This window comes from Indicator indicator, chromosome 5 (assembly GCF_027791375.1).
Source record: "Indicator indicator isolate 239-I01 chromosome 5, UM_Iind_1.1, whole genome shotgun sequence".
NCBI lineage: Eukaryota > Metazoa > Chordata > Aves > Piciformes > Indicatoridae > Indicator > Indicator indicator.
The window spans coordinates 35,658,545-35,673,735 of record NC_072014.1 but is presented as its reverse complement, the minus strand read 5'-3'; positions in this window follow the sequence as shown (position 1 = coordinate 35,673,735).

Here is a 15,191-nt window from a genome sequence, read left to right as displayed (position 1 = left end):
CGTGTCCTGCTTTCAGCTGGGATAGTCTAAGCTAGACACACATCTCCAATCTAGAGCCAACTAAGTCAGCTCAAGATAGCAGCCATGCAGGTGTATTCATCATTAAATACTAAAGACACGTGGAGCAAGATTTTAATTTTTTTATTCAAAAGCCTTTGTGGGAACAAACAACTGAAAGAGCCTCTGTTCAGACAAACATCAGAGCTGATGCTGGTCTGTATCCAAGTCAGTTTAGCCTTGCAGAGAACTTGGGCTTTTTAGCTCTGATGTGGTGCTCTATTGTTGCACTTGAACTTTCCAAGATCTAAGCTATTAATTTTGCATAGTGAAGCTTTATGGTTGTACAAGCTCAGGATGATGCTCACCAGGTGGTCTCTCTATTAAAACTGCTACAGCCACCACAATTGTGTCACTACAATTTATAGTATGAAGGTGGCCAAGCTAGCTGATGTCTTTGGCAGCACACTGCACTGCTTTGTGACTACCAGCCTAGCAGGAGTTCTGATGAATCATGCAGTGGTGAAAGCAAACAACATGTCCTGTGCCAAATTCCTGACCATTGCTGTGTTCTCTGCTGTGTAAGTCAAGCCATAATAAATCCTCATTTATGTTCAAATTTCTAGGTAATTTCATTGTTGAAACTCACCTGGTATTCTAAACAAAAAGGGAAATATATGTCTGTCTTTCAAACAATATAACTGTTTTCTTACTACACTACAATTGCAATTCTGCACTCGACAATACCATGCATTTACGAATTGCTCTATCAGAAAAGATAATTAGATATTTTTCCAAAATGGGAGTACAAGTTAAATAGAATTTTTTTCCCATGTGTAGACACAACCAATTAATAAAAAAGAATACTCTAAGCATGTATCAGGCCAAGTGTCACTACTGTGCAGTGAGAACAATCAGGTAGATACAGGCAGCATAACTGTGGGCCAGAAAGAACAGATGGAATGAAGCTTGCAGACACTGATATGAGAAAGTTGTAATTTTCAAGTTATTCCTATGATAACATCTGGATATTGCTGCAATTATTTAGAAGGTTGTCTAAAATAAATAGTAACTGTTCCATAGTGCTGTCTTCTTTTCATGTGTGCTAGACACTCAAATCTCCACCTTTCTCTTCCTGACAAGGCCTCTCTGTGCCACTGCCTGAGAGCTGAATTTTGGGGTAAAAATTATCTTCTCTGAGCTTTTACTGCTTTGAAAAGGAAGACAAGGCACCAGCAGAAAAACCTAGTACCTGAATTTGTTCAGATGCTTCGACAAATTCCTACATCTCACTCTAGAACTCTGCAGAAGTGTGCTCATGCCTCCTATGCACTACTCAGGCTGGCTAATGAAACAAACTTCTTCCTGGGTTCTGAAGGTCTGCTTGAGCATGAAGTTTTGTGTTGCATCATTTCTGAGTATCTGTGAATCCCTTTCATCCAAGACATCTCCCACAAGGGACTAATGTGAAACCTTAGCTCCCAGAAAGTGTGCAAGTGTTTAGCCATGGATTTAGTCTGGCGTTACATTCACTGAGTTTCTGAGAGGCAGGAACATACATATCTGTAGACTACAGCAGTGAGTGCCAAAGCAAGGACCTTTCCAACTATGCAGATGTTTACAATGTAAATGTTTAGGGTTTAGTGCTGCAGCTGTATTTATTCATTCATCTGGTGGAGGGAGCTTGGCAGAGGAATTCCTCCACAAAGGAGCCTGCCTTCCCTTGCTGCATTCAGACACAAATATTTTTCTGTATTTAATTTTTTCACATTTAGTTTTCCACATACATTAATTCCAAGATAGGATTTATGCCTCAAAATTGTTTCTTTTGAAATCCACGAGATATTAAAATTATGGAGCACAGTGACAACACAGTTCAGATTATCAAATAAATTAAGAAAGATCCAAATATTGAAGCTTTCACTCATTCCACTTCTTCCACAGAAGCCATATCAGCAATAAAATCAAACTTTTGGCCTAATGATTACCACTTTACTGCAAACATCTCACAAAAAATGTTGTCAGTTGCAAAAAAGACCTGGCAGTTGCTGGGGGACTATAAGGACATAGCTGTGATACTCCTACTCTCCCACTGGTGTTTTCCCCAAGTAAACACCAGCACTGTGGAGGATTATGTAATGGTTAGCACTACTTTAAGCAAGTCTAACATGAATACTGCTGGAAGTGCTGCTGTGTTATCTGGTCAGAAGAGAATTTACAGCTGAATCTGAAGGTGATTGTACAGATTGGACTATATTTCTGTAACGCAGAAGAGGCCATACTGCTGCTCCACAGGCTCAGAACTGTTATTCAGTAAAGGTTTATGGAATATCCTATTAGCAGTTCAGTATATTAGGAGACCTTAATGAGTTCAACTAAAAACAAATTCTGTAGCAGTTTGATTGAAAAGTGATATCCAAATGGCAAAATTCCCACTAATAAGTGTTAACTAGACAGCAAAACTGATATCTATTTTCTTAGCAAATTATCTGATCATTTCTTCACTCTTCAGCTAAACTGATGCTTAGATTTTGATATGTGAATATATACAATGGGATTATAGAATCATAGACTTCCAGAACCATTTCTGTTAGAAAAGACCTTTAAGATCATTGAGTCCAACCATTAACTCAGCACTGCCAACTCCACCTCTAAACCATGTCCTTAAGTGCCACACCTGCACAGCTTTTAAGTCCCTCCAGGGATGATGACATCACCACTTCCCCAGGCAACCTGTTACAGTGAAGAAATTTTTCTAATAACCAATCTGTCACTAATCTTCTGTCTGAGTGTTGTGCCCCGTCATTACTAGATGCAGCTCTCAACTCATGAGATTAATATCTATCTACATACTTCTTTTTGCACTAGAAGTCTTAAAAGCTTAGCACAAATAATTTAGAAATATGCAGTAACACATTTACATAACAGGTAAATAAGCATAGTTGCATGGCTGATGTGCCCACTTATTTCAAGTCCTAGCATGACAGTGGCTAGGACTTAGATTACTTTAGTAAACCAACCATGCCAAGCAACACAAGACTGTGTATTAAGAACATGAAACACCTCTAGAAATAATGTTTCAACTAAAAGAAAAGTTATGCAAATTTTGGTTACTCTTACAAATAACTGTTACCCCAAAGCCAAACCCATCACTGACTACAAAAATTAATTGGTGGGCTTACACCATGTTTGATTGCAGCCACCCAGCTCTGGTTATTTTATTTTAGTTTGTGAGTTCCACAAATAGAACAGGAAAAACTATTACCTGTTGTGTTGGCTTTTCTCCTGTAGAAGGCTACTCATTAATATTATTACCAAGAGTTTTAAGAAAGATTTTTTTGTTTTCCAAGTAAGATACCTTCAGTTTGCCTTTCACAGGGAAGGTTCCATTCTAAATGGAGATGTGTGCTTTGATTCACATTCACTAACAGATACTTAAATTCATTATTAACTTTAAAATACAGTAGGACCACTGGAACTAGTAGCAATACTAAGTTAAGCAAATGCTAATTACTGCATGCATATTTAAGTGTTCACCTCAGTCCCACTTAAATTTACATGCAACATACTCTACTAGCAACTACATGCATACTAAGAGTGTACAGCAAGAATGCTTCTTACATTCTCAACTATCACACTTAGTTTTCCTCTCAGGAAAAGGCAGGGACTGTCTTTCTTTTTAAAAACTCCATTATTTGGAATTTAACAATCACCTTCCTTTCAGGATGAACAATCTTCCTTACAATTACTTTCTGGATGTGTTTAAGTATGCTTTACTAATTTGCTTGACTTGTTTTTCTTTATTTTTCTGAAAAAGATTTAAATATTTGCAGTCTTGGTCACAGCAACATCCAGGATTGTACTGCCAGTAAATCAAAATGTCTGTGTTCACTTCTGAGTATGATGGTCATAAACAAAACCACTTCCTAAATAAGGTGCATTTTTGCCTTTAGGACATTGTCACTCATATCAACCCAATATTTCAGGTTAACTTTTTTATGATCTAAATACATTGCAGGTGTTTTAGAACTACTCAACTTCATCCTAACTAGTAATTTTGAACTCAACAGAAAGCCCAATGAAATCACCAGGATTATGTCAGATTGCCCATATCAATATAGTGGCTCAAAAAAGAGAACTGCATTATACATGATAAATTTGTTAATAGTATTTGTGCAGCTCACTGTCAATATTACAGGCTGCAGTTTGTAGTGCATTAAGTGGAGCAGCAAGCAATGGTTGCAATATACACCCAAAGCACTTATTTCATATTGACTGATATGGATTTTGCCTGCAGTAAGTGACGCAAGCTTGTGCTAATTTTGTGGCTGACGTTACAATGTCAAAGTACAACAATGTTGGGGAATGGGCCTTTCAAATAGCAAAAGAGGGCTACCACAGCAAATTGGACCCTCTGTTGTGTTCCCACAGAGGAACATTCTTCATTGGTTTGCTGGATTTTTTTTGTGGTTTGGGTTGTTTTGGTTTGGTTTGGTTTGGTTTTTTAACCCTAACATAAACATGAACTGAACCAGAAATAACAAAGTTCAGACATCAGTGTCTGGATTCAGGTTCAGTGGAATCACAAGTTTATGAAGACCTGTGCTGACAGGAATGAAACAGGATCCCCTACTGAGCTAGCTGCCAAGTATTTTTTCCTGCCTTCTCTTTCCTTCAGAACCTGGATGTTGGTGACTGACTAAAGCACTACTGCAGGATGCTACTGCAAATCCAAACATATGCACCCCTCCTCCCTACTTGGTGGTGCCTTTCTCAGTTCATAGCAAAAAAAAAAATAGAGAAGAGCAAAGCCCCAGATAAACACAAGATCTCACAAAAGCAGACTGCAAGCCTGAATTGGCTGGGCTAAGTAAATGGTCCCATATCTCAGAGTGACAGGAGGTGACATGATGACCAGCAGTAGCTTGGGTGAGCATCCATCACACAGCAATGTACCTGTAAACAGGTATTCTGGCCTCTGCAACATGAGCTAGGGGATTAAGAAAGGAAAGATTATTGTTAGGCAAAAGAGGGATGCCTGTCCAAAATTTCCTAACACTGGCCTAGCCTTCCAAAAAGCTTAATAGCATGGTGGTAGAAGGTAGGTATCATGGAATTTTTTTTTTGTATTAGTGTTACAAAACAATTAAGTGATATTGACCACCATAGGCAAATACAAACCATGAACACTTCTATGTCAATAAATCACAGATTGCATTATACGTCCTATAGGCAGAAGACAATTGAATTTTATAGTTTATTAAAGCTCAGAGGTAGCATAAGTAAAATAGTGTTTAAAATAGAATCCACAAATAGTTTGAATTTCTGGCCATGTTTTTGAGAACTTTTTACAAGTGACATTGGTATGTCCTCTTCATAAAAGACTGATTCAGAGAGAACCTTCAGCACAGTTTTAATCACTTCTCCATTATGTGTTTGACCACCATGATAATTTAAAAGACCTGTTTAATACTAAGTTAATATTTACATGTTTTCTTGGCCTTGGATGTTTTTCCATTATTGGCCCGGGCTAATGGAACTGGTTCATCTAGCTTGCATTCTACACCATTTCCTACAGTTAAATATTATGATATTAGATTACCCACTTCCAGCCTGGAGCTCTTACATGCTTGATGAAAATCAAGAAAAAAAGCCTGCTCAAAATACAGAATACAAGGAAGTGTACCCTAGATAATATGTATGTGATCAGCAGCTTGATAAGCTCCCTTTTGTGAGCACTATCTCTGATTCTGGAAGACAAATTTAAAGCAAAGGACTACCTTCATCTTCTTTCCCCCAGAATACAGATTTATAATTAATACTTACGTATCTACACACAATAGCATGCATAAAAAATACAGCAAGCTTGGCATGAAAAATTTGAGCCTTCCTCTCACCACATTCTTCTCCATCTGGTTCTTCTTTCCTACACCTCTGGCTTTGCTCTCTGCCTATTTAATTACCCTACTCTTTACTCCCCAGACCTCTAGTACTGCTTCTTGGCTTCTTGCTTACTAAATCCTTGTTGTTAACTTCTTGCTAATTTCTCCCTGTCTCATCACCACAAATCTTGAGATTAAAGCAAAAATCCCACTTTTGAAGGTATTAGACCTTTGCTTTGCATCAGATGGCGATCATCAGGACCTTAAATTCTAGGAGCCTCACTCTTGAGCACTGTATTTTGTAAAGGATTGCTATTTGTTCATTTCTTGTGGGTGGAGGACACAACAGCATATCTATATTTAAACCTGCTGCCATAAATGACTCTGATAATCTATCCTGAATTAGCCACTACATAAAAAAATTCTCATATGGGGCTCTTGGTTTTAAAGCAATTTTCAGTATTGCAGCTTTACTTAGGACGCTTCCTGTCATTTCAGTTGAAGCCATGTAGCCAGAAAGGAAGCAATTTGCAGCACTGAAGTCAGTCTTTAAATGTCAAATGCAGAAAAGGTTGGAAAAGTTTTATTCTAAAAGGTGCACTGCACACAGGATCAGATACTGTTGCCATGGCTGACTTCCTTTATTGCTTTGAGTAAATCCATATTTGATGCATTAAAGATGGATTGAGTTACTGTTGGGCAGAAGTAGGTCAAGCCATCTTTAATTTATTTTACTCTTGCACAGAATAAGTGCAAGCACAATAGCTAATTTCTCATTTTTAAAATCTTTAGCATGAGCAATTACAGTTAAACTCATAAATTAATTTGCAGTTAATGCATAATGCCATCTAGTGGAAAAATCAACAAGTATAAATCCAACAAGTCGGTCTAGCTATCCCGTGCAATTAGAATCGAATTAGTGGTGCAAACACTTGACAGTTTTAATACCGAAGTAAATTTAAAGCAGAAGAGCTATAACTTAATTTTCAAATCCTCTGTGAAAAAAAAGATCTTCAGAAAATTTCAATATCTTCCACAGATATTTTATCCTCAGACTTAAGATATGCAAAATGATCTCAGTGGACTTGCATTTATAATGATTGCAGGATATGAAACAGACCTTGTAAGGCTCTTGATTTTATTTCCTAATTAAATTTTATTTGAAGATTGAATTTTTCAGTCAACAAAATTACACACAATTCAAACTGATAAAGGAGACTATCCAAGAAGAGTGCTGATATATCAGCCAGAACAACTCGTAATTCTGAAGAGTTTCAGAATTAATGATGTTCATCTTTTATAAATATGAGGTCACTTTTCTATGGCCATAGATAAAATGCAAAATTGGAAAAAGAGTTAAAAGATTAGAGCAGAGTAAGTGGCCTATAGAAACTACCTGTATCAGACAAGCAATATACTCCTTTAGCAGCCTTTCTAAAATCAACATGAAAGGAACAATCTAAGAAGACAAGTCATCAAAATTTAATCCTTCATAAAAACATAGCACTTGCCCTTTATTGGTGAATTAGCCTGCTCTTAGAACTGTATAACCTCTGCATATAGAACTGTATAAACCTCTGCACATTTTTTGGGAACTTATTTTGATATTACTTAATTTATGACTTACTAGGTAGAACCTTACTACATACCCCCTGATGTTTACACTGATTGAATAATACAATTGTGGACCTGAAGGAGCCTATGGAGATCATTTAGTTCAACTCTCTTCTCTGTGAAGGGGCTATCAGCACCACTATTAGCTGCAGTTACTTGTGGATTTTTTGCTAGCTGAATTTAGAATCATTATGGTGTTGCTTATTTTTCCTCTTTAGTTTTGAAAAGGGAAGAAGAAGCACCCATTCAAATGAGGATTTTGGACAGAAGAGTAGGGAAAAAATTGTATCTTATGGGCATGAACTGACTATGTATGTCCAGATTCTGTCTCAATACAAAGTTCAGATAAATGAGCCAAGATAGTGCTGTGTCTAGCAAAGCTGGAGAAGTGTAAGTTAAGAGCCAAGAAGAAAAAAGCCAGATCTATTTTATACCTAAGAATCGCACTCAAGCACTAATAACCTCTGACAAATATTGCCTGATGTAAGAAGTGCTCTCAGCTACTTCAATCACAGAAACTTGCCTTGCACATAAAATGAGTGGTGGGTCCGTAAAAGAATATTTAAGGACTGGAACTGACCCAGTAAGGGCTTTATCTTCTTCACGTCTGTGCTATAATATTAGCCTACTTTAATAAGTCCAACTAATTAGAAAACCAGGTCACCTTACCCCCTTGCATCTTTGTCTCACCTCCATCTGACCAGTTGCTGACATGGATGACATGGAGTACAGATGTGGACAAAGCACAGAAACTTTATACTACAGTTCCAGACTTGAAATACCAAAACTTGTAACCAAGCTCTGACATCAGCTGCATCATCGACTGACAATGATAAGCAATGTAGAAGATCATACATCTGCCTGCAGTGCCGGGCAGTACTGTCAAGCCTCATACACTGAGCATGTAAATACACTCCTGAGCAGTAACTGTCCCATAGCCAGGCCTGCACTTCCTGTACTTACAGCATACTGCCATGGGTAACTGCCCATTTGGGAGCCCCATCTACTACACTCAGCCACTGCCAGACCAAGCTATGATTCACCAGCCAGCACGTGAATCATTATCAAGACAACTAAGTGTTTCTGTGTAAGCCATGAGTTGAGTCTCAAACGAAGGATGACATTTGTAAAACTTACTAGAGTGAAACTTAGGTGACTCTGGGAACTAAAATACAACCCAAAGTTGCTCAGTGCTCTTGCTTTTTGCCTCCTGCAAGCTGTCCGCTGCAGAATTTCAAACTTCAGGCAATTATTTTCATTGTGACACAAAAATCATTCCATCTGACCCAAATGTGACTCACAGTTGATGCAACCTGAAAAGTAATTTTATGATGCATCTCCTGCTAACATATTACACAGAGATACTAACTATGTCAAAACCCAGACTTAGGAAATGAATACAGTTTGGTACAAAGATAAGACAAAGTCTATAAGTAGGGTTTTGTTTGTTTTTGTTTCATTTGGTTTTGGTTTTAAATTAAACCAATAGTTGAAAAAAGCAGGCACTTTTGGACACACAAACCCTTCCTGAAGTCATGAGGACTTCATGAAGACCTTTCTGTAGCTACACTTTCTGAGCATATTAGTTTGAAATTAATCACAGCGGTTGGTTTCATAAAACACATAACTTCTTTTGACAGATCTTGCCTCAGTTTGCCTAAATTTTTACATACATAATGTGTATAGTCCAGTGACTGCTGTTATAGTTAATAGATATGTAAGCCAAATCCAAGTATATAAATTTTATTAGTAGAATGAAACCTCTTAAAATACACATTTTCTATTACGATTGTGTAAAAATAAAGTACACAATTCTGTGGCTATTGAAGTATCCCTGCACCCCAATACTGAAAATATCTGTAGTACTGGTGATGGAAGGGAATCTGTCTGCATTACTATGTTACCTCTAGGCATCATCAAAAGCTTTAGAGAAAATTTGAAAGAGGCAGAAATTGAATTTTATCAGTTTGACTAAATTATAAAACTGCCATCTCCCTCTTCCTTTTGATTACAGGATAATTTTATTGCAGCAGAGGTTAAAAATTTCACTGATAGTTTGAACTCCAAACTTCAATTGCCTTTCAATTTGAATTTTACTGGTTGATTTAAAAGACATTCATAGGTGAAGTGTGTTTAACACTCTATTGCTCAGAGAAAAGTGCTTCTCCAATTTGCCTACAGGACTCTTAGCAAAACTTGGGTGTGACATTGTGGGAAAAGGCCTTGGTAGGCAGGTACATTAGGAGGAAGGGACATTGGCTTGGCAACGGGCAAAGTGACCCAATCTGTATATCAGAAAAAGTATGTTTTGTGAATCACAGAAATCATTTCATCCCATGGTTGATCATATAAACTTTATGGAAAATTGTGTGTAATTTTTGCAAACATATGGGAGAAAACATGAAATTATGCAAATACATTGGAAGTGTCCAGTTGAGATGATGTTTTTGGATAGAAGTAATCATTATGTAATTAATAGTCATTGTTTATTACAAGACTATATAAACTGCTGCTTCCCAGGAATTTCTTAGCTTGCTTTTTTTTTCTTTGATCCACAAATGAACTCTCATCTGCTTATACTCATATCATCTATTAGGATATGGTTAGAATCTCACTGGAAGGAAGATCTCTGCACACTGCATGGAAAGAGAGGTAAAAATGGGAAATAAAGAGAATGATTATTTCTAAAATAATGGGTTGTTACCTCCTTAAAATTCAATACATTTTCCATTTCTCTTCAGTACTTGTGAATATTACCAGTGAAATAAAGTCACTGTCAAATAAGTCAGTTTTACTCAGTTACATAAAAATGGGAAACAATGCCTCCAGTGAATATAAAGAAATAATGCTGGTTTGGAATAGAGGCATGTAGTCTTGCAGGAGTGAGTAATGTTTTTGTGGGTAAATCTTTGATTTCCCATGTTTACACGGCAACTTCAATTAAAATTAAAAGCAGCTTTTAAAATAGTTTCAAGACAGAAAATGTTCACTGGGAAGAATCTTTTTCAATATCTTCTCTCACTTTGATACATTTTGCATTCCATATTTTTATTCCTCCTTTGTTGCCATAATGGAATTTGTTAATATTTATGGCTCTTGCAAGCATTGGTGTTTTTTGTAAATATGATCCTGCAACAACATCATATAGAGGAAGAGTAGGTGCTCATGTGAAGTGTCTTCAATTCCTTACCAAGGTCACCGCATGCTGTGGTCTCCGGGAATCATATTGCAGGCACTCTTTCATAGCCTGAAAGAAAAGATAATAAATTATCATATTCTTGTTTTCAAAGTAATATTCTTATTATTTTTGACCCAAGTTAATATTCAGTCTGAAAATACCAACATGAGAGATGATTTCCATTTAAACTCTACTTAACCCAAGCAGGAGAAAAACAGTAAATGACCTATATACATTGGATAATAATTTAAGTGTGCTCTGTAGATCATGGAATTGTTAAGGATGGAAAAGACCTTTAAGATCATCAAGTCCAACTGTAACCCAACTACCATGACCACTGAACTATCCTGAAGCATCACATCTACACACTTCTTGAACACCTCCAGGGATGGCAACTCCACCACCTCCCTGGGCAGCCTGATCCACTGCCTCACCACTCCCTCAGTAAAGTTTTTCCCTAATGTCCAAACTAAAGCTCTCCTGGCACAACTTAAGCCCATTTCCTCTCGTCCTATCACTAGTTACTTGGGAGAAGAGACTAACACTGCCTTCACTACAATGTCCTTTCTGGTAGTTGTAGAAAGTGGTAAGATCTCCTCTTAGCCTTCTCTTCTCCAGACTAACATATGACATGTCCTCCAAACTCCTAACCAGCCACGATGCTCTTATCTGGACACCCTCCATATGTATCTGCCTCTGCCTACCTGCCATCAAGTAAGTGAGCAAACAAAAAAAAGAAACCTATGGTAGCCAATCATGCACAAGATGGTCAAGGGAACTATTAAAAGAAAAGATTAGGTTCATGAAAAAATGCTGTTAAATACAGAATCCATCACTAGAGAGACTTTAGTCCATTAATTTCAGCAAAGGACATACGTCTGAGTGGTGAAGAGTGATCTGAAGTATCTTACCCTCTCACCCACACAGCAGGCATAAAATGGTAGCTGTACTGCAAACTATCACAGCATTTTTGTGATTCTGTGATTTAAACAGCCTAAACACTTACTCTAAGGAGTTGTCTTTAGGAACACAAAGATAAAGCAGTCTCAGATCTTGATCCTAGAGTAACACTGAAGATTACCTATAGTGATGTCCTTCACAGGACCAATGTCTGTCCATCTACAACTGGGTTGGTACTTGGTTTTGCTTCAGATGTGTCTCTCATAAAACCGAATGGGGTTGCCATTACCTCCTACTATAGTTCCATGAAAGGTACATTGATGAAAGTAAGAAGTGAGCATTTTCCTTCAAATGTCAGGCATGAGATGTGGACAGACCAAACTAATAAACCCTCCTGGCTTACACTAGCACTCCCTGATACTGCAATACGATGCCAGTGACAAATACAGTATTCTGTTGCCAGAAAAAGGCAGTTTTGTGTTTAGTATGTGTATGAAATGCAACCCTGCAAATGAAATGGTGAATGGTGACAGTATGATCTTGCCCCTAAACATACTATGAAATAATCACTGGGCTAGCTGACCAACTTCTTCCAAATATGCAAGTGCTCTTAAATTAAGTGCTGCACTTAAGATGATGGTCAATAAGGAACATCGACTAGTTAGCATCAATGAAATCAAGCAAACTTCCTCCTCAGCTGAGGAGCCTCTGAATGCATCTCTGTGTTCTGCTAATTCAGGTGAAAACGTCCTAGTCTGTAGCAATAAAAAAGGGAAACCAGAAATTCCAGAATAGATGCACCTCTCATATTTCAAATTATAGACAAACATAGAATGCTAATAGCTCCAAACATGCTTACAGTGAAAATGGATTTATTTCAACAGAGGAGGAATTACAGATATTCTGCATTCATACAGTGACCACTGTCTCACCAACAGAGCAGGACCTGTTTTGCCATTGTCACCCCATTGGTCTGACTTCTGCTCTTCATAGTGCAAGAGCACTGCATTCTCTCTTTCCTTTTGCACCATGATGCTGTTTGTCATCCCATACTGAGTGCTGATGCTATGGGAATAATGCTTAAGGGGGAGAAAAAGGACTGTAACTTGCGTCCAGAGATTGCCAACCTTGTGTCGACCCGTGTCCAGAGATTGCCTATTACCTCAGGAAAATGTCTACCTCAGGAAAAGAAGAAAATCATTGACCTAATTAACATTAATCAAATGTGATTGAAGTTCTTCCTCTCACTTTTCTGAGAGTTACAGTGGGCCTGGAGAAAGAATCTCAAATCTGTTTCATATTTTTTGTTTATTTCATAGAAGGAAGGGCATAAAGAATGGAAACCAGACCACAGACAATTCAAATGGAGAAAACCAAGGGAAGTTCTCTTTGTTGTTTTTGCTTGTTGTGATGCAAGAATTTCCATCCTATTTAGAATCACTTTTCTCTGGAAATTAAAATATTATGGAAATTACATACAGTTCCAATGTATATTAATTTTGCAGTAGCTATGGAATATGGGATGGTACAAATCTATTTAGATTGAATCCAGAGATGTGGGTCTTTTTTTTTTTTTACATTGATTTTGCCTTTTCCTTATTCGTATCCAACAAAAGGAGTTTTGATGGACCAAGAAATAGAATAATATAATAATACAGCTATTAGGGTCAGGCCTTTCTCTCTTCATTGACTTTGCCTACAGGCTTCCTACATAAGAAGTCCAACAGGGATGGAAAATAAGATCCCCATCTTTAAAATCCTAGCCCTTACATCTTTATTCAATAAAATACACTTTGAGTAAAAGAGGTGTCAGGATAAATAAGAGGCAATGCTGGAAAGCAGCTTCCAGCTGCTATGATATGGCAGTCTTTCTGCTGCTGAGTAGCTAGCTTATATAAATGATGGTCTGATCTGAAAGGCCCTTCATTGTGGATCTACTTAATGTTTTGAGTTTGTATTTGCTAAATGCAGAATCTATCTTTTCTTGCATGAGGCCATGTTTGAAAGCACTGAAGAGAGTCATTTAACAGAAATGATAATTCTCTTTGCAAGTCTCATATTCTTTGCTATAGCCTGAACAGTATAGCATTTTTACAAAGAGACAGCTGCAACACCCGCCAGACAGAGTTTTATGTAAGAACTGCAATTGAGAACAACTGAAAAAAAAAGAAACATATTAAAGTTTAAAACTTGTGGTTTGGTGTTCCTAGTTCCCATTTTCCTCCAAATCATTTGGAAACCCACCCCCTTCACCTCCTTTTAAAGAAATTGAATGATTAATCTCCAGGCACTTTCCTCTAGAGTTGATTTCTGAAGTTATGAGAATACCAAAATAGCTTAGAGAGACTTACAGAAAGAAGGTACTGTCCAATGAGAGTCAGTAGTTAATTTTTCATTTACACAAGGAATAAGAAAGTTCCTACTAGAATGGATCAGATAGGGAATTATCTCCCTAGAAGAGGAAGGATCCTGCAGTGATTACATTAGAGAGAATTATATCCATTGCAGCAATTTCAAGGGACTTCATGACTTGTACTGGATGTGTTCTGCATGGGAGACTATCTCTTCAAACTTGCTTACCAAAGGTTTCTGCATCCCTGCCAGGTTCTGAGAAGTGATTTGACCAGGTTACAAAACTGGTTCTATTCATTCAATGGTTCTCAGTTTACAGACACATTTTAAGTGATAAAGAGACATGAAAATATATTACTTATGTCAAGAAACAAAAGGTAAGCCTTTTCTACTTTTCATTCATCTCTCACATGCATACACATATGATCTTCTCTTGAATCTTGCAGGTTCAAGATCACCAGAACTTAATAAACAGCCTATATATATATATATATATATATAAATAAATTCCTATTTGCTTTATGGAATTATTATTTTCTGACCCCTCCCAACTCAGCCTAAACTCAAACCCCAACACTTCCCTCTAAAGAACGAACTTGTGTTAGCTTATGCACAAGACCCTCTTCTGACATTAATATCGAATAGGTGCTTTGTGACTTAGTATCCATTACCTAAGGGAAAAGAAAATATTTTCAGCATTGCTAATATTCATATTAATGACAATCCAACTAAAAGATGAGAGCTCTGGGATCACAAAGCAGGGCAGGATAGCTAAGGGTGAAGATGAAATTCAAGCAAGAGGCATGAAGGCTACAAAAACATTTTATGTAGTACATATGGTAGACTGTGCACAAAGAAATCTAAGATTAGGTAAAAAGCAAACATCAATCCCTCACACCACTGCAGTCATCGCCATTCCACGAGGTTGCCAGAATGCCAATCAGCTTCTAAACTGATTTTAAGTAACTTCCTTTAATATTTACTTATATTCAAGTAAAGGATGCTTTAAAATACAGCTGAAAAGAATTTTAAGATTAGCATAAAGCATTAAGAGGTATTTCTTAAAATTAAGATACTTTTGTAGACATCTAGTCATTAGAAACCAGTGGTGAACAGCCTTGACACAGACCTATCAGTAAAATTTTATATTGTTTTTACATTTCTGTTCTCCCTATGTTTTTCTGCTGCCCTAGGAACAGTAGGTGAGTGACCTGAGAATGGTCCTGAATGCCAGCATGTCTCCTGCCCTAATTCCATGCTTCAGCATG